The 22,665-nt window shown below is 42.9% G+C and overlaps 1 long non-coding RNA gene across 1 annotated transcript; it reads left to right on the forward strand.

The window, feature by feature from the left end:
- The first annotated feature begins 8,953 nt into the window (after positions 1-8,953).
- Positions 8,954-16,191, forward strand: LOC102901278. Its single transcript, XR_002740637.2, has 3 exons — positions 8,954-9,293; positions 9,397-9,719; positions 12,953-16,191. It is a non-coding gene; the product is annotated as an uncharacterized LOC102901278 (long non-coding RNA).
- The last annotated feature ends 6,474 nt before the right edge of the window (positions 16,192-22,665 follow it).

Consider the following 22,665-nt stretch of genomic DNA (forward strand, 5'->3'; position numbering starts at 1 on the left):
GGATGTTGACCCGTTGGCCCTGGGACTAGAGTTTCACCGGTGAGTCCTCAGTGTGCTGACTGTAGAGTTGGCCTCCACAATTGCCCAAGTCAACTCCTAGATATAAATCCGTGTGTGATGTACTATCCGCACAGATACACCGAGTGTATCTGTCCCGGTGGGTCTGTTCCTCTGGAGAGTGCTGACTGTGGCAGGCCCCTTTCCACACTGCCCCCCGCCCCCCAGGGTTATTCATTTGGAATTTGCTGCTGTTTCAGCTGCTTCAGGTCTCCACTGGGGCTTTGCCTGTGGCCACTACTGACAACTCCCTGGGGCTTTTCTTTATTTACAGAGATGGAGGGTGAACACTGGGTGGGCCTCACTCCCTGAGTGTTTGCCTGAGCCTTTTTTCCTCCTCCATACCCCTAAGAGCTCTATGTTGCAGGGACTTGTAGGGTGAGAGGGGGACACTTACCTACTCCGATTGTAACTCTTCACTATATAGTCTGTGATAAAGGCCTCCCGGAAGAGAAATTGGCTACTGGAGGGCCCTTCTGGTTGATTCCTTCTCTCCCCATTTTTTTCCCTCACTTCCTCCTGTGTCCCTCCCTGTGGGTTTTAATAGGGACTGAAATTGATTTGTAAAATGGAATTATTACAAACACAAGTACAAAGAAGAACATTTGCAAAGCTTATCTTGGAACATTTTGTATTTGGAAATCAAGTTTGCTCAGAGTCTTAGGAACTTCACTGAGCAATAAATATAATCAAAATTAGGAACAGTGGAAGGATGGGGGAGAAATGAGGGAAGACTGGTGGGAAAATTATTGTTATTATTATTATTATTATTATTTCTAAGTTTACTTACTTAGTTTGTGAGAGAGAGCCTGTGTGTGGGAGCACAAGTTGGGGAGGGGTGGGGGGGGGCGCAGAGTCCCAGCAGAGCCTGACGTGGGCTCGATCTCACAACCGTGAGGTCGTGACCTGAGCTAAAATCAAGATTGGGGCGCCTGGGTGGCGCAGTCGGTTAAGCGTCCGACTTCAACCGGGTCACGATCTCGCGGTCCGTGAGTTCGAGCCCCGTGGCAGGCTCTGGGCTGATGGCTCAGAGCCTGGAGCCTGTTTCCGATTCTGTGTCTCCCTCTCTCTCTGCCCCTCCCCCATTCATGCTCTGCCTCTCTCTGTCCCAAAAGTAAATAAACGTTGAAAAAAAAATTAAAAAAATAAATAAATAAAATCAAGAGTCCGAGGCTTAACCAACTGGAGCCACTCAGGCACCCCCATTTTTCTTTTTAAAGAATGGTTAAGTGCTATCTTCTGTTTTTAGGACGACAAATTCCTTATTTTTATGAAAACAATACAGTTCATCAATAGATGGAAATAAAAGAAAAAAGAAAGAGGATTATACTGCACCTGCTATTTTTAATTTAAAAGGTGTTTAACTAGTCCCAGCTGCTTTGGGCTGCTATAACGAAACTTTCGTAGCTGGATGGCTTGAAAACAAATACTTTTCTCACAATTTGCTGGAGTGTCACATTGTTGTGGTCGTTGTTGTTGTTGTTGTTGATTTATTTAATTTGAGAGACAGAGAGAGCATAGAGGGAGCAGAGAGAGGAGAGAGAGAGTCCCAAATGGGCTCTGCACTGTCAGCGTGGAGCCTGATGCAGGGCTCAAACTCACAAACTTGAGCCGATTATCAGGAGTCAGACCCTTAACCAACTAAGCCACCCAGGGCCCCCCTGGTACCTAGCAGTGTCACTTTTAAGTGAACTTGAATTCAACTAAGAAGCCAAAGAATTGCTCAGCTAAATGTGTCTCTACAGCAAGGATGTCTGAAATACTGCAAAGTGTTCTGAACCAAAGTTTTCTGCACTTGACTGGATATGTCTTCTTGGGGTGCAGCACTTTTGAACCCTAGGAAACTGCAAGTGCTAAAGGTTTCTTTGGGCTCTGTGAAGACTATGTTGGATGTAGAGAGATGATTCTACCTTGAAAGATTTTACTGTCTTTTTCCAGAGCTACGCGCCTCACCAGTCCACTATCTCAGGATTGGCCAATAACAGCAAGAATTCCTAGCATTTTGTCAACTCACCTTCAGTATAATTTCTCAGGCTCTGGGGGAGCTCTTGGCAGAATGAGTAGGGGAGAGTGTTTAAATATCATTCAAAGATGAACCAGAATCGTGTTTTTTGTTTGTTTGTGCAGAGGATTTGGAGCCAAACATCCTGGCCTCAAATATCCATTCTTACATAAGACATCTTTGAAGAGAGCCTCGTACATAGAAGGGCTCAGTAAATGTCATGCATTTTTTAAATTGTATTCACGTTTAGGCTTCATGGAATGATGTTGTGCCCCATTCCTTCTTTGCTTTATACTAAGAAATGTATTTTTTATGCTTGTACACCTTTCTTTACCTTAATTTCATTAGATATTGATGGAAGGGATTCTATGACCTAGCCTCCTGCCATCTTTACATGGAATTTCCTGTTTCTGCCTCCTAACAGAAGAAGCATTTAGGCTAACCAGCATGTTCCTGGAAGGATTTTACCTATTTCCCTTTATAGATTTCTCAAATGTTCAGTTTTTACATTGACTTGAAAAAATGCCTTGGCCTTTTTTCTCCTGGTCACTGAAATAGATAGCCTCCCCACCCTAAATCTGTGGTCTCTTTCTCTCTTGGTCTGTCTCTCTTTAAATCCCATGTAGGAAATTCAAATAGGGTGGTTTGGAGAAAGAAAAACAAAATACACTAACATCCTTGTAAAAGAAGAAAAATAACCTACTCGAAAGGATCCAGAAACAAGTCTTTACAGATCTGACGCGGGCCTGGACACTCTTAGGGGGCACTCATGGACACTTCTTGGCTTACGGATGTTCCTCGGCGACGACACTAACAGAGTCTGGGGACAAGGGAGCCTCCAAGGCCACCCAATTCTTTCAGCTAGCCTCCTCCTAGGGCCCCAGTCCCTCAGATCCAGGGCCTGGATTTCAGGTGTATAACCCTTGGGCAAGTTGGATTTAGGTTGGCCATTCATGGAGGAAATTCCCATTTCCTGAAGACACTAGGGGGCGGCTCCAACAGACCTAGGGGCAGCAGAAGCCTCCCAACCCACCCACACCTCCTGAGCTAGACAAATGTCATGCCCTCAACCCCCCACCCCCCCGCCTTTTTTTCTTCCAGGGTCTCGCTGCTAGGCTGGAAGTTCTGGAAGAGGCTGGAAGCTGACCGAGGTTCATGCGTTCTGAAAGGCAAGAGACTCTAACTGACCCTTGGGTGTGAGGAAAGTCCCTTTTCTCAACTCACTGCACCCCTTGAGCTAACTGCCAGTTCTGCCCCTAACCCACTAGGGCCTCCATCTGACCTGGAAGCCCCCCGGGGGGGGGGGTGTCTAGCAATGGCCAGGCGATGCTCATAGCAATCTCTCTCTATCTACAAGGTAGATAGGTGGGGTCTGTCCTCACCCTCGGCTACTGCCAAAAAGAAACAAAAACCCACCACCCCTGTTTTATTTGCTGTGGATAGAAAACTACACATCCCCATTAGGTTGGATACCCATTGGATTGCCGAGAAAGATCGCTCACAAATGGTGCAGGCTCCCAATAGGACTGATGTACTTTCTTTTTTCTTTTTTAATTTTTTTTTCAATGTTTATTTATTTTTGGGACAGAGAGAGACAGAGCATGAATGGGGGAGGGTCAGAGAGAGAGGGAGACACAGAATCGGAAACAGGCTCCAGGCTCTGAGCCATCAGCCCAGAGCCTGACGTGGGGCTCGAACTCACGGACCGCAAGATCGTGACCTGGCTGAAGTCGGACGCTTAACCGACTGCGCCACCCAGGCGCCCCTGGACTGATGTACTTTTAATGGCAAGTGCAGAGGGGCTGAAGAAGTCAAACGAAAAGCCAGGTATGTAACCACTGTGATTCTGTGAGGTTTTGACTTTAGACACTGATGTAAATCCTATTTATGGCCTGTTTATTTTGTTCACCTAAAATATCATTTTTTTGTCACTACATTTTCCAACTGGCCATTGCTGTTCTGAAGGAATGCTACTGATATTTTGTTTTAAAGAACCTATTAAGTGAGATGTTAGCTATTGATTTAAAGTGGAGAGATAATACTTAATCATGTTAAAGAAATATACTTTTATTTCTAGTGTGCCAAAATATATAAAATATGGAGGGAACAAAGCATCTTACTAAATTTCTTCCTTTTTTTTTTTTTTTTTTTTATTGATCCAGGAGATTTTCAGGTTTAACTTCTTACATTCATAGAATATATGCACTTTAATTATGGTAAATTATGTTTTCATTAAGTTGTTAAAATTACTAATCCTTCCTTTTTTAGGAGTTTTGATCTATTTTTTTTTCAATGAACTTCATCTAATCAGCAGTTTTAGATTTTTATTCTGTGGAACAGTGGTCAGGAACATATTAGTAAGTGAACTACTTAAATAACTTTAAGAAATGCCATGTTTACATATGTTTTTGCAAATTCAAAGTCATGTTAGCATATTGAAGGCTCTGAGCAATCCTGTAGTAAATAATACTCCTTAAATTTATTTAATGCAACACTCTATATATTTACTTAAAAATGAAAGGAAACCTTTCCTATTTATTAAAATATATGGGTCAGACTTCTGTAGAATACCAACTTTGGGACACATTGATCTGTGGGTTTTTTTTTTTCTTTATACTGACTTTGCCAGGTTTTGTACCATAGCTATATTAGCTTTATAAGATCTAGGCATGGACAGACTTTTGCCAATATTTTCACTTATTTATATTAAAATAACATTTTTATGATGATAAAAGTACTGTATGTTTATTATAAAAAGTGAAGAGAGGCACCTGGGCGGCTTGGTCAGTTGAGTGTTCAACTCTTGTTCTCAGCTCAGGTCAAGATCCCAGGGTTGTGGGATCAAGCCCCATGTCAGGCTCCATGCTAAGGCACTGAGCACAGAGCCTGCTTAAGATTCTCTCTCTCTCTGTCTGCCCTTCACCCCCACTCTCACGAACATGTTCTGTCTCTCTAAAGTAAATATTTAAAAAAATGAGGAGGGGCTCCTGGGTGGCTCAGTAGGTTAAGTGCCTGACTCTTGATTTCGGCTCAGATCATGATCTTACTGTTCATGAGTCTGAGCCCCTGTTTGGGCTCTGTGCCAACAGTGAGGAGCCTGCTTGGGATTCTCTCTCTACCTCTCTCTTTGCCCCCACTTGTGCTCACTTGCTCTCTCTCTCAAAACTAAGTAAATTAAAAAAGAGAAAATGAGGAAATACCAAAAATAATAGACAAAAATATCACCTATATATAATCCCAATATTAGAAATAACCCTAGTTAACATTCCAATCGATTATTATACATCTGTATCTATAAAGTATCTATCTATATAGAATCTATATATGTACATATATTTAGGTATTTATAAAATTGGGATTATTTTGTATATTGTATACAATTCCATGTTGTATTCTTTTACCCATGATTTACATCTTGAACATTTTACCACACATACATACATTTAAACATAGTTTTTTAATGGCTGTATAACAGCCCAACTCTTTTACTGAAATTGCATTTGGTCATTTTCCATTTTGGAAATTAAATTCTTCCAGAACTGTGGTAGTCACAATAATTGTGTTAAAAATACCTTTTTTAAAAAATGTTTATTTGTTTTGAGAGAGAGACAGCGTATGAGTGGGGGAGGGGCAGAGAGAGATGGAGACACAGAGTCCCAGCAGGCTCTGGCTCTGAGCTGTCAGCACAGAGCCTGACACAGGGCTCAAACTCATGAACTATGAGATCATGACCTGAGCTGAAGTCAGACGCTCAATCAACTGAGCCACCTAGGCGCCCCTGTATTATTTACCTCTTGATCTGCATTTCTGATTATAAGATGGATTCCTAGAAGGAGAATTGAAACAAGCCAAAAGATTAGCATTTAGAGGGTTTTTGATACATAGTGACAAATTATCCTGTAGAAATGTTTTTATACATTTACACGTCCATCCCTGGATATGCATGTACCCATCTGACTTCTGATGCACTCAGTATCTTCTTTTCCAAACATTATGGAGGCTCTCTACATGTTGACTGAAATCCTTTTCAGTACAGATTACAGCATGTGTGAAAGAATGGGTTTTTCTCTCCTTTCTTTCCTTCCTGAAGCCTGATCCATATAGAGTCTACAATGAGAAAGGGGCATATTTTCAAAATATGAGCTAGGGTGTGGGGGAGTTTAGGAAGATTTACCAGCTTAAACTTAGTACCTACAGTTTATAAGCCCCTATATCTTCTAGACAATCCTTGCAGAGGCCAGTCTGGTAAGGATCTTGCCACCTCTCCTTTGCCATCTCATTCCCCCTTCCCAACTCAGCCTCGGAATAAGTAGGGAAGCTGAACGGAGCAAGAAAAATGGCTAGACCAGACACAGAGCATTTGCCAAAGGGCTGGCAAAGAAAAGGGAGAAGACCCAGGAAGAAAGGTTGCTGCTGGTTGCAGACACATGCTTAGGATAAACGTTGAGAATATAGAACTAAAGCCCTGTGCTCGTGGATGGAGTTTGGAAACAGGTAGAATATAAAAAAGAAGTTGCTCCAAAATCTCTGCATGGATTAGAATCTATCGCACACACTTGCGATTAGACATGATTGGTCTTTCTCTGGGATTCAGATTGTGTGTCGGATTGGGCAGCATGAAGCCTGCTTTGTTGCTGTGCGTTGCCCTCCAGTGTTTCAATGCCATCAGGTTATAGAACTGAGCCAAAGGCATTGCTTAGCCATGGCTGCTAAACCGTTAGAAAAATAGTTTCAAGAAGCTGGAGTAGACCCTGAGAAAGTGGTAATGGTACCTAAGATGTGTTTTGAGGAGAAAAGAAGATGCTGTGGCCTCATTTCCTTAAAAAAATTTTTTTAATGTTTATTTATTTTTGAGAGAGAGGGACAGAGGGCAAGCAGGCGAGGGGCAGAGAGAGAGGGAGACACAGAACCCAAAGCAGGCTCCAGGCTCTGAGCTGTCAGCACAGAGCCCTACATGGGGCTTGAACCCACGAACTGAGAGATCATGACCTGAGCTGAAGTCGGACACATAACCGACTGAGCCACTCAGGCGCCCCATGGTCTCATTTCTAAAAATGAAGCATATGCTTTAAAACTGATGGTTCAATTGCAGAGTCAGGGTTATTTGGTGTTGTGAAAGATGCCAGGTAGCTCATAGCAGGGTGGGGGATGTGTGCTGGTGAGAACAAGTCCATATCAATTAACATATTTGCGGGGGAAAAGTAGATTATTTTTGGAGGGCAACATTAGATTGACAGGTGATATGAAAAATCCAAACAGAATGGGACTTTCTGGTTTCATTTCTAGGATCCCGGGCTTTGGGGTTCTGATGGGAAACAGGACAAGCCACACATCCATGTGGGATCACATTCATGTCTTTCTACCAAGTCCAGAAAGTCATGGGTGTTCATATGGTGCAGAAAAGGCAGGGCCGAAGTAGGGAGGAGCTCAAACTATGGAACAGATCCATTAGGAGGCTGAGAGAAAGGACTCTTACGGCAGGTGGAATGCAAAGGCGATGGATGAATTGGAAGCTATGAAAGCAGTAACTCAGTGCATTATTGTGTGCTGGTCTTCGAGCCTTTGGAAAGGTAGAGAGGGCTGAGAAAATGCATGCCAGATTTTGACTGTCAGGGAATGAGCAAAACATTTCAATTATGTAATGAGGTTACAAACAGTTTTCTATAAGGCAATAATAAAGACCCTGAAAAAATGGGGCCAGTTCAGCCAAGCACAGGGTAAAGCTTGACTCCTGGCCCTTCTTGTAGAAGCAGCCTGTGAGCCGCCTGGAGCTCTGTTTGCTAGCGTAACTGCAGTGGTGGCAGGGGAAGGCAGGGCCAGGAGAATTGGGAGACTCAGGACAGAGCCGCTGAGGCTGCATGCTGGACCCTCGCTGGCGTCTTGGCGGATGACGCACGAAGTGACAGGTTGAACTGACGGTGGCTCTTCTCTTCTAAAGGCAGAGAGCCCTGAGGCGGCAAACCCCACCTTGGCCCCGGGGACGGTGAGGTGGAAAGGATGCCTCAACTTTCATTATTTATGAAAACTCGATGGGCCTGAGATCACAAACTTTACTCTCCTGGAGGGACTTCACTTCCGTGTTGAGGTTAAACAACGTGTCTTAACAGCCAGTTGGATGATTTTGATAGAAACACGTCGGACATTTGAGTCAGAGTCTTGCCCGACTCATTATGGATCCCACAACCTCCCTGACCTTTGGAGACCACGTGCTCCCCCTGAAGGAGTTGGCAGTGTCCGCTCCAAGGAGTTAAGCGCGTTACATTTGATTGTCATTGTTTGAGTCTTCTTCAGTCTTTCCTTCACCTTATGACCTGGACACCTTTGACGACTACAGCCGGTGTCTTTGTATATCCTCAATTTGAATTTCTCTTGCTATTTCCTCGTCATTAGTTTTAGGTTATGCATTTGGGCCAGGGTATCACAGAAGTTGACGCTGGGTTCTTCATGCTATCAGATGTCACGTGATTTCCACTTACCCCATTACAAATGATGTTCATGCTCATTACTTGACTAAGGGGATGTCTGCCAAGCAGTTTCTTTAGCAAAAATCTCTCAGGTAGCTCCCCTGTAATACAGTCCTCCGATGCTATTTTAATTTAGTGGATTCATTTCACAACCGCATAAACTCACTTTTCCCAAATGTGGTAGCCATGGTATATACCTAAGGCCACTGACCTGGCTTTATCTGTATTGGCAGCATTCTTGTTTCACATTAGCCTTTTTTCTTTGATTATTTGCAACATCTCTCTTAGCTTTTTAAAAAGGTTTATTTATTTTGAGAGAGAGAGAGAGAGGAGAGAGAGAGAGAGAGAGAGAGAGAGAGAGAGAGAGAGAGAGAAAGCGAGCTCATGCATGAGAGGGGAAGGGGCGAGAGAGAATCTCAAGCAGGCTCCTCCCTGTCAGCACAGAGCCCGATGTGGGGCTCTGACTCAAGAACCGTGAGATCATGACCTGAGCCGAAATCGAGGGTCAGATGCTTAACTGACAGAGCCACCCAGGCGCCCCTCTCTTAGCTGTTTTTGATGGGAGGGTCAGGAGGGGAGACGGCAAAAGGGGATGGGAGAGGAAGGGCTGTGTCTGCCTCTGCCATCATGAATCAAGGCTGCACCCCAGCCTGGGTGCCGAGCGTGTGAGTGCCGGCTGGTGGATCGCCCTTGCCTGTGCCCCCAACATGTGGAACCGGTGTGAGTGTGCTCAGCTCCAGGGGTCGTGCAACGGAAAGAACAGATGGAAGGTAGAGAACCGGGGATGGGAGGGGGGTGGCGGGGGGGGGGCTGTACTCTGGGGTTGATTCCTTGTGTGATGCTGAGTAACCCTTGTTCTTCTCTGCACCTCAGTTTTCAGGTCATGGCAATGAAGAGAGTTCCCTTTCCACATAGCTAAAGAAAAAAAGGAATACGTCAGGACTGTGAAATTTTGAGATGAGAAAGAAGGCACAACAGTAACACAGGTGGAGTAAAACGGAAACAGATGCTCCTCAAGGAAGCTTTGTCCCCCTCTGGGCTCACAGAGAGTCTTTAGCTCCTGGATGCACCTTCCTGTGCCTCACGGGTTCATGAAGATCCACCACTCCAGCCGCTCGCACTGCTTGCGACCTTGCCCGAGAAAAGGTCCTCCCGCCCTCTCATCTGGAACTTGTATATTCCAGAAACTCTTAGAGGTAAAAACCCCCTCATCTGTGCTACTATTTCAGCTCAAAACACGTTTAAAAGGAGGTTATCTCAGAGAAGTGATAAGGAGACAGATAAACATCCTGGAGTTTGTAAGGTAGGAAAAGAGAGTGGAAAGAATTATTGCCCATAGAAGCCTCCTTCCTTCCTTCTGGGCCCCACTGGAGGCCCGAGGGGCTGGAGCTTTGTGGTGGAGATGTTCCTGATTCAATAAGATTCATAGATGGCAACTTGTGGGGCTCCCACACTTTGGCAATTCACAGAGCTGGGTGAAAAGAAATGACAAAACCACTTAAAAATCTTTTAGTCTTGATAAATGTGCTTTTTTTCTTTTTTTTTCCTTTTAAAGGATCAAATTCTTTCTTAGCTCTTGGTTCTGACACGGCTTTCTCACTGGAGTGCTATCAGCGACATTTTGCACAATTGGAGGCTGCTAGTTCCAAAAACCTTCTGAAAATTATTGCCAAGGGCCTATCGGGTAGAGGAGCAGAAAGGAGAAGGAAGGAGGTTGTTTTGCATTAAAATAAATAAGAGTCTGAGGGTTATATGTAAGAATCACTAAATTCTATTCCTGAAATTATTATTACACTCTACGTTAACTAACTTGGATTTAAATTTTAAAAAACTAGAAAATTGAGCCCCCCTCCCCCCAAATAAATAAATAGGTTCAATTTGTAAAGCTGAGCTGCCTTCTAGAATGGAAAGACTGAGTCACGGGCATGGCTTTCCAATGGCATTAGGAGCACAATGCCCTTATATGCCCACGAAACTTCTCTTTCTGTTTCAGGTGGGAGGGGCAGGGAGAAAATATTTCCTTTAGGCAAACTACCTAAAACCCACAAACCACATCTGTTCTTTCCAATGAGCTTGTCCAGTGCCAGGCTAGACAAATCAACTCTCCAGTGGAGGCAGACATCAAGCAGTTTTCAGAGGCTGGCTGGAGAGAGACCACTGGTATCTACAGCCCATAGCAGCTTCGCCGGGCAACCACGTGGTTTACTAGGTTCCGGGGACGTGTTCTCACCTTAGGGCCAACTGGGGGCTCGGCTTAGGGGGCTGGGTTGATATCTTTACATTTCAAGGATTATTTGAAAGCCTCTTTCTTTGGCAAGAGACTCAAAGACTATCTAAAGGACCAAAAAAGCCCCCCAAAAAACAAAAAAAAAAAACAACAAAAAACAAAACAAAACAAAAGGAAACCCAAACCAAAACAAAAGTGAAAGTCTAAAGTTACATTTTTTTTCCATGAGGAATTTAAACATCTAGATAGACAAAAATAAATCTGCCATCAGTACGAGATCCAAAGAAAGCTACTCTGAACACTATTAAATATTATCTTCCTTTTGAAGTTCTTATTTTTAAAAACATACCTGAATATTGTGCTTAATGAATTAATTAAATCATTCAACGGTTTGAAAAACTTTTTAGTTTGAAATAGTTATAGATTAACAGGGAGATGTAAAAAAGAAATGAACAGGGGTTTCTTGTGCACCCTTTACCTAGTTTTCCATAATGGTGACATCTTGCGTAATTATAGTGCAATGTCACAGACAGGAAACAGACATTGGGACAAGCCACAGAGCTGGCTCAGATTTCATCAGTTTTATATGTACTCGTGTGTGTGTGTGTGTGTGTGTGTGTGTGTGTAGTTCTATGCTGTTATATCACATGTGTAGATTTGTGTAAGCACCAATCAAGATACAGAATTGCTCTCCCACCACAAAGCTCCCCTGAGGCTACCCCTTTATAGCCACATGCACCCTAACTGAACGGCATATCCTTATAATTCTGTACATTTTCTTTAAAAAAAAATTTTTTTTTTTTACATTTATCCGTTTTTGAGAGACAGAGCACAAGTGGGGGAGGGGCAGAGAGAGAGGGAGACACAGAATCCGAAGCCGGCCCCAGGCTCTGAGCTGTCAGCACAGAACCTGACGCGGGGCTCAAACTCTTGAGCTGTGAGATCATGACCTGAGCTGAAGTCGGACGCCTAACCAACTGAGCCACCCAGGTGCCCCAATTCTGTACACTTTCTATGTGCAAGTCCCTGCTCTGGGTACCAGGAATACATCATTGAACAAACACAAGTCCCTGCAGTATTGAGAAGAGACAGGAAAGAAACATCTTTTAAAAATAAACATCTGTGTTAGGTGATGAGTGCAGTTAAGTGAGACCCAAAAGAATAGATACTGAAGATTCCATTTTAATGAATTGCAGGAATAGGAAGACTAATATCTATGGGGATAAAGATCAGAAATTGGCTGTTGTTGTGGGCGTGTATTGGCTACAATGGGGCATGAGGCCCAAAGGGAGTTTCTGGAAATGTATTATATCTTGTTTGGAGGGGGAGTATAGGGCATATATGTCAAAACTCACAGCTCTGAACACTCAATTCTATACATTTTATTGTATAAAAGTTATGTCTCAATTAAAAAAAAGTGAGGTAGGGGTGCCTGGGTGGCTCAGTCCATTAAGTGTCTGACTTTGGCTCAGGTCATGATCTCACAGTTTGTGGGTTCGAGCCCCTTGTGGGGCTCTGCTCTGACAGTGTAGATCCTGCTTGGGACTCACTCTCTCCCTCTGCCCCTCCCCCACTTTCACTTTCTCTCTCACAATAAATAAATGAACTTAAAAAAAAACAAAAAAGTAATAATATACAGTGACAGAAAGTATTTAGCTAATATTAATTCTCAAGCCGCTGAGCATATTCAGTTAAAATGTTCAAGACAGTCAGTTAAAGGCAAACGACGAGTAGTTTGGTCAATATTTATCTTCTAGATTCCAGACGCTACACCTTTCAAATGTGTCTTCTTTTTGACCATGAAAAGCAAGATGATGTAGTTATTGCAATGTAGTACCTAAGCATATGCATATTTATTTATTTATTATTTATTTTAATTTTTTTTCAACGTTTATTTATTTTTGAGACAGAGAGAGACAGACAAGAGACAGAGAGAGACAGGCATGAACAGGGGAGGGGCAGAGAGAGAGGGAGACACAGAATCTGAAACGGGCTCCAGGCTCTGAGCGGTCAGCACAGAGCCCGACGCGGGGCTCGAACTCACGGGCCGGGCCCGTGAGATCATGACCTGAGCCGAAGTGGAAGTCGGAGGCTTAACCGACCAAGCCACCCAGGCGCCCCAGCATATGCATATTTAAAGTGATAGTTTGGATGACTTAACTCATGAATGGACTTACATTTTGACCTTAATTCTCTTTATAGGATGTTCTTTATTACCACGTTTCTCAAGCTGTGGATTTGACAAGCTGCAGAATTTGAGTTCATTTTATTTTCGTTCAGAAAACATAGGCACCTGGTTTTGGTATGTATAAAAATCAGCAACATGGAAACAAGCATACCAAGCAAAGTTCAGATGAGACATGAAGGTAAAGAAAGATTTCTTTGGTATTTGGTGGATCTCCTCACCAGGACAACTGTGATAATTAAGATATTCCTTCTTCCTTTATTTATTCATTCCTTCATCAACTACTCAGTGTGCATTTACGCATCCTATGCATTTTCTAGGAGCTGGTGATAGATCAGTGAGCGAAATAGACTAAAATCTTTTTCCTCGTGATTATACCCTACTGGGAAGATACATAATAAACACAATAATAAGAAAAGGATATATTCATTTTAGGGGTGTTCAAAGATGATTAGTCTATAGGAAAATATAAAATAGGAAGATCAGTTGTGTGGAGGGAAGGAAGGTCTCGGTTGTCCCAGTGAGAATACAGTATTTGGGCAGAACTTTGAAGGAGATGTGGAATGAGCCATATGGGTATTTGGAGAAGAGGGTCTTGCTCCAGAGAGCAGCCCAGACAAAGATCTGAGGTAGAAAAGTGCTGAGCATGGTCAGGGAATAGCAGGAACTGAGAGAGAGAGGGAGATGAGGTCAAGTCATGAGGGTGGCAGTGTGTGTGGACAACCATCCAAGAGAAGAACCAGGAACTCAGTCAAAGAATTTGCCGCAGGCTTCAAGTCAATGCACAGTTAAGCAGCGTCAGTTTCACCTCCTGGATTTCAGATTCCTTTCCTCGTCTCCATTCCCACTGCCTTGCCCTCCTCCAGCCTGCTGTCGGTTCTCCCCAGGGCGGCCTCACCTCTGACCTGGTTGGCCCCATGTCTACTCCTGTATTCAACAACCCTTTCCCCACACTGCAGCCAGGCACCTATAATCAGCTCCCTTTTGGTCATGAGAGACTAAAATTTTTTATGGCCTCTAAGTTTTGATTTTACCCACCTGTCCAGGCTCCTCTGGTAGCACACAGCTCTGTGATACCTCCCATCACTGGAGCTGTACAGAGATGCTTCTCTTTCCCAGAAATCAAGGTCTTGTTCACTTCCCCACTCTCCAGGGCACCCTCCCCACATACATCATATTAACTGCTGCTTGTATTTTCTCTATCAGCTCACAAGTCCATTTTTCAGGAAAAACTGACCTGCTGCCCGTGCCGTGTATGTGCATTTTGCATATTATGGTCATTTTGCTGACTGTAATTGTGCTAGATCATCAATTTAAGGTTTATAGATGCACTTCTGGGAGTTTCTGTTCTTAGAAGATTTGGGGAGCTAAAACTGAATCTGCTCATTAAAAAATAGTATTTGAGAGGCACGCGGGTGGCCCAGCAGGTCAAGCGTCTGACTTCAGCTCAGGTCATGACCTCACAGGTCATGGATTCCAGCCCCACCTCAGGCTCTGTGCTGACAGCTCAGAGCCTGGAGCCTGCTTTAGATTCTGTGTCTCCCACCGCCCCCCTGCCCTCCCCAACTCGCGCTCTGTCTCTGTCTCTATCTCTCTAAAATAAAATTAAAAAAAATCTTTTTAAATAGTATTAGAATGTTATGCTAAAATGTTTCGCTTTTGGAGGGATTCAGACTTTTAGACAGATCACTCATGGAAGCACTGTCGTAAAGAATTTGCAGAAGTTGTTGGTTACTGGGGCATCTGGGTGGCTCAGTCAGTTGAGCGTCTGACTTCCGCTCAGGTCATGATCTCGTGGTTCGTGAGTTCGAACCCCGCGTCGGCTCTGTGCTGACAGCTCAGGGCCTGGAGCCTGCTTCGGATTCTGTGTCTCCCTCTCTCTGCTCCTCCCCTGCTCACACTCTGTCTCTCTCTCAAAAATAAATAAAGATTAAAAGAAAATTAAAAAAAGAAGTTGTTGGTTACTAATGCCAAAGGTTTTTGAGAAGTATTCTTAGATGCCCATGAACTTTACATCAGGGATAGTCAGAAAACTCCATATGATAAAAGGAAGGGAGTTGCATCTCATTTCTTCAAAAAGGAAATAGAAAACCAAAAGGCTTTACAACTGGTCAGAAGTAGTCAGGCTCCTTTCATGATGTGAGGAAGGGCATATGCCTCTACAAACCTAACAGGCTTCCCTCTGGGTTTCTGGTAGGTCAAAAATCCTGAGAGGATTGAGAGAGAAGGAAATACGAAAGATTTTTCCTGAGAATAAAGGTAGCTAGAAAAGCAAACCAAATACATCTTTTCAATTAGCTCTAAATGCTTAAGCTAGGAAAATTGACCCTGGTGGGGACAGATGGCGGGCTTTGAAAGCTGTCCAGAGAGGCAATTGCTGACAGACAGTTTGAAGTGCTTTTCCTGATTCTCTGTGATGAGTCATCCTTTTATAGGGCAAACCTGTCATCTAGGTGCCAAACAGGTCGCCATAGGAGAGTGAGTTGAGGTTGGTGCCTTGAAGTTTCCAGAGTTAATGTTGGCCACCATTCTTCGGGGGGTCTCCTCCCTGTAGTTAGAGTCAGAGCCAAGCTTTCAAAAGAAAAAGCAGATGAACAGACAAAAAAGAAAGCCCATTTTTCCCCTTCTTCTCTTATGATAGTGAAATAGAAAAGTGGAAAGAAGAAAAAACTCCACTCATTGTACCATTCCTATCATTTACCAAGTTTCCGAATATGATCATACAGTGATTAGTTGCAAGCAGGAGAGGAGAAGTCGGGCTCGTGTAAGCAGAAAACACAGGCACTAAATAGCTCACAAAATCTCCGAAATCAGGCGGAGAGTTGACCGTGTCGTGAAAAATGGTTAAAAAAAATCATTCTGCAGACTGGTCCTTTGCAGACATCCCACGGTCTTTCCTGGACCCAGACAGAGATATCCCTAGTGCGCTGTTAATCACGGCTGATTCTAGAAACTGGATTTGCTTTGCCTCAAGTGCCAGCCTCAGAACATTTAATTCTGGGCAGTTCCTCCCTTTTTTGATTGCAAATCCTTGTCCCAAATCTGGCACGAAAGCACCTGAGCGACAGAGCCTGGGTGTTCTTGCTGCAAGGGATGCTGGGAACATTTTAGCCTCTTTTCAGGGTGGATACCCCAAACACAGAAGGAAGGTTCAGACGCTGGTTTAAAAAAAATCATGACAGGGGCGCCTGGGTGGCGCAGTCGGTTAAGCGTCCGACTTCAGCCAGGTCACGATCTCGCCAGGTCTGATCTAGCCAGGTCCGTGAGTTCGAGCCCCGCGTCGGGCTCTGGGCTGATGGCTCAGAGCCTGGAGCCTGTTTCCGATTCTGTGTCTCCCTCTCTCTCTGCCCCTCGCCCGTTCATGCTCTGTCTCTCTCTGTCCCAAAAATAAATAAACGTTGAAAAAAAAATTTAAAAAAATAAAAAATAAAAAAAAAATCATGACAGATAATTGCTTACATTTCACACCTTTGACAGCCCCAGCCCCAAATCAACGTATTTCCTTCTTCCCATGTTTAGTCCACTCTTCCTCTAGAATGTCAAAGTCCTGCGTGGATAGTCTGCTACCTGTGTACTAATGTGAAAAAATAGGACACCATAAACATAGCCTGTAAACAATGGTAAGGGAAAGGACGTGGAAGAAGAAAATTGGTCAAAAATATACATGCGCTTAGCAACAGCAAGGAGGGGCATATGTGAAGATGCTGTGCCCCATTTGTGTGACTGGTGTGTGGTCCCAGTGTGACTTTTGTCCACCTCCCATCCCATGATCCCTCCGTTCTGCCAGCTTCAGAACTTGTTTCTGTCCTTCACCCAAAGGGTCATCCAAATCTTGCTTCTGAGAAAGTGGAAATGTTGAGAGTGGGCCTTAGGTACGCGAGAACATGATATCCTGTATCTCAGAGTCTATCTGTTAAATTTCCGGTTTTCTCTTCACTGCGTAGACTGTATTTTTTTCAGGGTGGCATTTTCTCAGCCAGCGCCAATCCATTAAATGCTAGTGGGCCACCTGGAGACTGCAGGCATTCCAGTTTAGTAGATGCTTACGAAGGACATTCTGGACCCACAGGAGAGAGGAAAGAGCTGTCAGATGCAGGGCAACAGAAGAGGAAATGCTACACTAAAGCCATTAAGAGGAAACTCATTTTAAAAGTTGGGAACTGAAAAATATTTGAGAATAAAATTCTGATTCAGTATTGAGTAACCACAAATACATCCTTAAGGTTTGTCTGTAAAACAAGCCCTTTGGGAACATTTGCTTACCCAAGGTTGCCTTGTTTCTCTTGTGGACCCCAACATTTCATCTCTGTAGGCCTTTAGGATAATTGGTCACCGTGAATAGTGGCGCTTAAATTAATGTGCGTAATCTGAGAACATCTATGAACACACATGTCTTTTAATCAAAAAAATCTTGATTTAGCTATTTGTGCATATAAAGGCAAATAAAGGATTTTGGTAGATTCTTAATCTTAAAATGATGCATTTAAGTGATTTTTGATATGACAGGCAACCATGAAAAATGCTCCTCTCAAACTTACCTTTTGGAACCTGGATGTGACTGCTCTGCTGTCTGGAAGAAACAGCACCAGATGCTGGTCATAGGTTAGAGCAGTTTCCTGGTCGTGATGCTGTTGATGTTTGGGGCTGTATTATACTTTGCCATAGGAGACTGTCCAATGTCCATACTTTGCCACAGGAGACTGTCCAATGTCCGTACTTTGTCATCGGAGACTGTCCAATGTAGGGTTTTCAGTAGCATCCTTGGCCTCTATCCACTAGAAAACTAAATGTCCCCTGGAAGACAAAATTCCCCTTCGGTTGAGAGCCCCTGGGTTAGAGCATATATGACAAACACAAGCTGTTGTTTCTCAGTGGGAGACACCTGGACTCTTGACCAGATCATTCTGAGTAATATGTTACATGTTGAGACTTGTGAGTCCTCAAGCATTAGACCATTTCCTTATTTCTTTTTCTCAACAATACAAGTAAAATTGTGAGATCGAGTTCTTACAAGGCAAGACAGGAAGCACTTTTCACAAGTTAACTAATTTATTTTCAATGTTACCCTTGGGGGAAAGCACTTTTATTAGTCCCTTTCCATAGCAGAGGCACTGGAAGCACAGAGAGGTTAAGAAACATCCTTAAGTCCATAGTGCTGGTGGGGACAAAGAGAAGATTTTGAAAATTGATTTTTCTAATTTTAATTTTAATGTTTTTTAAAAGTAGGCTCCACGCCCAGTGTGGAGCCCAGTGAGGGGTTTGAACTCACGACCCTGAGATCCAGACCTGAGCTGAGATCGAGAGTCAGACGCTTAACCGACTGAGCCACCCAGGTGCTCTGAAAATTGATTTTTAAAACATATTACTTTCTTTTGTGCCTGGCAAAACTTTCCCAACAGTACCAAAGCATGTGTTACAAACTGTAAATCTCTTCACACGAGTGCAGTCTTCTCTAAAGGCAAACACAGTACATATTTGTGTATGTTTACACCTTAAACCTAACTGGTAGTATTCCAGACAAGCTACTTTATGTCTTGCTTTCTTTCCTCTACAACATATCATGGAAACCGTTTTGTGGTTAACATGGAGGGAGCTGCCTCATTATTTTATACATTAAGATGATCAGCTTTTGGTAGAATTAAAAAACATTTCTCATATAAAATTACAAAATCCTACAGAAGAGGAGGAAATCTCATGCATACAGTGCTCAACGTCCAAATGATCGAATCATGGCCAGTCTTGTTTTATATATAGACTCACCATTTCCCCTTCCCTCAATTATCCTGAAACGATTATTTCACTGTGCACTTCTAAGAGACAGAAATTGTTAAATTTATAACCGGAATACTATTACATTTAATTCAATTTAAAAATAATTCCTTAATATCATCAATTATCCGCTAAATGTTCCAATTACTACTTTTCTTTCAATTGCATCCTGATTTTTAAAAATATTCTTTGTACTTTGAAACATTAAAAAAAATTTTTTTTAAGGGGAGGGGGTGCCTGGGTGGCTCAGTTGGTTGAGCATCAGACTTCAGCTCAGGTCATGATCTCGTGGTTTGTGAGTTTGAGCCCCGCGTTGGGCTCTGTGCTGACAGCTCAGAGCCTGGAGCCTGCTTTGGATTCTGTGTCTCCCCCTCTCTCTGCCCCTTCCCTGCTCATGCTCTGTCTCTCTCTCTCAATAATAAAAAACATTAAAAAATTTTTTTTAAATATTCTTTGTACTTCGTATTTGCTGGATCCAAGAGCAAACCAAATGGAAAGAAAACCAAATTAGAAGCAATTGAATCTCCTGACTGGATCACATTCTGTGGTCTGGTCTGTTGAGGCTCTGGACCACATGCTGGGTCCTTCTTACGAGATGACGCAAAGTAACCTCTGCTTTAGACTATTATCGTGTAGTCTATTAAATCTTTAAAAAATTAAGTTTTATGTTTATCTTCAATTTTACCATTTCTAGCACTTTTCACATCTTTGTGTGTATCCAGATTCTGCCTGGCGTCATGTTCCCTTTGCCTGAAAAACCTCCATGAACATTTTTTGGAGTGTGGATTTTCCGGCAATAATTTCTATTTTTTTTTCATTGCTTGTTTGTCTGGTGAACTCCTCTTTCTCCTTCATCTTTGGAAGATATTTTCTCTGGGTATAGAAATTTGACTTGACAATTTCTCTTTTTTTAGCAGCACTTTATAATTGTCACTCCATTGCCTTCCAGGCTGCATCGTTTTTTTTGTTGTTGTTGTTTTTGTTTTTTGTTTGTTTCTTTGTATCCTTTAAGATTTTTTCTTAAATAGCCTCTGCACCCAACTGGGGGCTCCAACCCACAACCCCTAGATCAAGAGCCACGTGCTTCACCACCTAGGCACCACACAGGCACCCCCAGCATGCATCGTTTAAAACAATTTTTTTCTTTACTTCTTTTTTATTTTAAATGTTTATTCATTTTTGAGAGAGAGGGGATAGAGGGGCAGAGAGAGGAGGAGACTGAGGATCTGAAGTGGGATAGGGGCTGACAGCAGTGAGCCCGATGCTGGGCTCAAACTCAGGAACCACAAGATCATGACCTGAGCTGAAGTCGGACACTTAACTGACTGAGCCACCCAGGCTCCATACTTTTAAAGAGAAGTTTTTTAATTCATATCTTTGTTTTTCTTCATATGTCTGTTTTTCTCATTACTTCCAAGATTTTCACCTTTTTTCTTTAAAGCAGCTGGAATATGATATCTCTAGTTGTTTTTATTTGTTTGCTTGTTTTTCTAGTTATCCTCCTTACTGTTCTCTGAACTCATCTGTGCTTTGGTGGATTTCATTATTTATGGAAAGACTCCTGTCATTACCTTTTCAGATATTTATTCTTTCTTCTTTTATTTCTATTCTTCTGGGATTTCATTTGTGTATATGTTAGTTTGATTTGTACCGTCCTATGAGCAGTCATTTTACTGTTGGCCCTCTATCCTAATGAAACGAACGCTCATTCTCACGTGAAAACCTACACGTGAGTGTTTACAACAACTTTATTTATAATAATACCATCCAGAAACATTCTGGATGTCCTTCAGAATGTGGGTGATTAAGTAAAAGGTGGTACGCATACACAATAGAATGCCCGTCGACACTGAAAAGGAATGAATAATTGACAGATAAAACCCGGATGAATCTCCAGAGAATTATGCTGAGTGAAAAGCCAGTCATAGAAAGGATATACTATATGATTCCGTTTATATGTAATTCTTGAACTGCCAAAATTATAGATATAGAGAACAGCTAGTGATTACCAGAGGTCCAGGAGAGGGTAAGAAGATGTAGGGGCTGCACGGAAGTGGGCGTGGCTATGAAAGGACCACATGGAGGATGCTTGTGCGGATGGAACATTCTGTCCCTTGACTACATCAATGCCAATATCTTGTGATACTATAATATCACCTCATATATCATATGATTTTAATTTAATATTTATTTAATTCCATCCTGTTACATATTATGTTATCTGATGGCAAGGCAGTATAACTTTGCAGGGTATTACTTACCATGGGGGACACTGGGCAAAGGGATATTTATGTATTATTTCTTACAACAGCATGTATATCCACATGATCTTAAACTACAATGTCTAATTAAAAATAAAATTTCAATCCTTCCACAATGTACACACATATGAAATCATCATGTTGTGCACTTTAAATATTTTGCAATTTTGTTTGTCAATTATGTGTTTATAAACCGGAAAAAAAGTTTGAAGAGGGTTAGAAGGTTCACCCTTCTGTGTTAAAGATCTTGGATGATCTTAATTCTTTTTTATTTTTTTTAGTAGTTGCTAATACTTCCTTAATCAGTTTGTTTGTACATGTAGATTTTAAATCTGTCTATGTGAGGCTGTTAATTTTGGAGCTTAGATAATACCACGAGGATGTGCTAGAATGTCCACCACACTGGCAACGCTCACAGAAGCCCGCTGGACTCTGCACATACATCAGGGGAGGGAAGCACATCTCTCCTGTCTCCAGAAGGAGATGTAGGGGCATCTGGAACCAAAAGGGCAGAATTGGTGCTTCCACCAGATTTACATGCAGCTCAGTCATGGCTTCCTAGATTGGGGCCTTGAAGGCTAAAGTCTGGTTTGGGCTCCAGGAGCACATCATCCAAGCTCAGCAAGCTGGCTTCTCTGGCCTAAGGCTGTAACGAAGATGTGAGAGGCAGAGGGATGGAGGAGAGCCTTCCACAGGGAGAAGGGCAGCAGGAAGGCCCTGGCCTGTGCATTGGGAGTGGTGGCAGCCATTAGCATTGTCATGCAGGAAGCTCCTGGGGGCTTGGGTCAGCCTCCCCTGCCAATGCAGCTGCTGCCAAAGCTCATTAGGTCTGTGTGTGTGAGCTGTTGCTGAGCCCTTGTCAACGTCCTCCCAGTAGCATCCCTCGCAATGGCAACTGGTCCCTGGTGACTGAGGAGTACTGGGGCCCGAGGAATTTGGGATGTCTCTTCACTATGGTTCATCCCTAGCTGGAGGGAGAGCTCTTGAGCAGCTTCAACCGAGAGGAAAGCAGACACATCTCGTTTGTCAGCACTGATTACCATCTGAGAGGCTTCCGCAGCCTGTGGGAGTGTGGCCTTAGCAGGGACAGAGACAGAGACACAGACAGAGACAGAGACAGAAATGAAGTGACTTGTTAGGAACTTGGATCAGGGACATGAAACATGGCTGGTGAAATCTTCTCAAGTATTGTAGCAAATGTGGTAAAGTAGCTGTGCTTTGCAGGAACATGAGCCTTGGGTATAATTGTACAATAGGCTTCTCCATCCCAAAGCTTAGTCCTGACATAGAGAGAGACACTTAGGAAAGAAGCTCACAAGTATGGAGTCTTTTGTTAGGTATTGATAGTGACTAGCAGGTGGTGGTAATATTAATATATTACATTTCCAGACAAGAAAAGATATATTATCAATTGCCTTATATCCTCCTATCTCAATTATTTCTGGAGAGCTTGATTCTCACAATATTATGATTTTCTTTTTTAGTAACAGATGAAGATGTAAGGCAATTAAGGGCTTATTCAAAGATGCTTGACACTCAGAGAATGAACTGGAGGCAAGATTCAGGTGTCCTAATTCATCCCAGGGTTGGTTTTTCTGGAATTGGCTGTGGGGATTGCACTGTGGACACTTGCCAGACAGAGAGAATTATATTGTCATGAAAACACTGGTCTTAGCTACAGGGAACAAGAAGTAGCAAGA

This window comes from Felis catus, chromosome A2 (genome assembly GCF_018350175.1).
Source record: "Felis catus isolate Fca126 chromosome A2, F.catus_Fca126_mat1.0, whole genome shotgun sequence".
Taxonomy (NCBI): Eukaryota; Metazoa; Chordata; class Mammalia; order Carnivora; family Felidae; genus Felis; species Felis catus.